This window comes from Elephantulus edwardii, unplaced genomic scaffold (genome assembly GCF_000299155.1).
Source record: "Elephantulus edwardii isolate Elephantulus edwardi_28Jun2011 unplaced genomic scaffold, EleEdw1.0 scaffold00191, whole genome shotgun sequence".
NCBI lineage: Eukaryota > Metazoa > Chordata > Mammalia > Macroscelidea > Macroscelididae > Elephantulus > Elephantulus edwardii.
The window spans coordinates 4243815-4245242 of NW_006399941.1; positions in this window are offsets into that span (position 1 = coordinate 4243815).

Here is a 1428-nt window from a genome sequence, read left to right on the forward strand (position 1 = left end):
TGCTCATTTCTTAGCAGTTCATGGTACACTCAATACTCTTCTCCAGCACTACAGCTCAAAGACATCAATTCTCCTTCCATTCTCCCTAGTCATTGTCTAGCTCTCTGATGCATAGCAGTGATTGTAAAGACCATGGCCTGTATCCGGTGTACCTTATTCTTCGGAGTGACACCATTGCTCTTCAGTATTCTGGAGAGGTCCCTAACAGCAGACTTGAATTTCCATTAATTCATCATTGCACATTTTCCTCCCTGTCTACCGTCCACCCACCCCCAATTCGCTTTTATCTCTGAGGAAAAAAAAATATTTCATCGGTGTATAATTCCCAACCCCCACCCCAGTCCACTTTATTATGCAGCTCTTACTCTGGACTGTTGTTAGGCAAACAATATCTAATCATATATTCCTTTTAAGTAGTTCTTTCCCTCATCTGTTTCAGTGCACAGCTCGCTTCTTGTAGAACCTATTCAGGTGACCTTAGCCTTGGACTGACCCTGGTAGACAGGACTTTATCTACTGTAAGATGACTCAAACCTTTGATTCTTGCCTTTTGGTAGGTTGCCATGACTTTCCAATGTGGCGAATATGAGGCAAGTATGTGATGAAACCAGAGTCCTTAGTGAATAGGTTGAGTTTCCCCTGAAGTCTTATTTCATGTGACAGAACTCATTTTCTTCCTAATACGCTTGTTGAGAGAGCTCTGGTAGCTTCTTGTTGTTAGATTCCATTGAGTCAAGTATGACTGTCTCATAGAGACCCTGTGAATAACAGATTGGAGCCCTGTCCTGGCCTGTGCCGTCCTCACAATCTCTGACACACTCAAGCCCATTGCTTCAGTCACTGTGTTAATCCTTCTGATGGAAGGGCTTCCTCTCTTTTGTCCTCCCTCAACCATTCCAAGCCTAATGTCCCTCTCCATGGAATAGCCTCTCCTGCAACATGCCTTATTGTTCATAGGGTTTTCGAAGGCCTGTTAGTTCTGGAAGTAGATGACAAATCTTTCCTGCTATGTCTTAATTTGGGAGCTTGACTTTAATACAGTATCTGACATTTTACCCAAAAGAGCAGATGATAGACATGCAAATATATATATATGTAGCTAAGCTATTAAGAACATCAACATGCCAAGACACTTCCCCAATACAAAAACTGACGGATAAATTCTGTCAGTCCCCCACCTTTCAGAGTTGTCCCCCCATCTCCTCCCTTTGAGTAGCTACTAGGCAAGGCCTGTTGACTTATCCCCAATATGATGGCTCAGGCCTCCAGCCGCTCTTACTTTGTGAAGGTGTCTAAACCCTTTAGTGCAATTTTCAGTCTCTTTTTTTTTCTTTTTCCTTTATCTTGGTTTTTTCCTTGTCTTCTGCCTTTGCAACAATCATTGGTTCTCTTCATGGATATCTGTGATGCCATACCTCATTTCAGCTT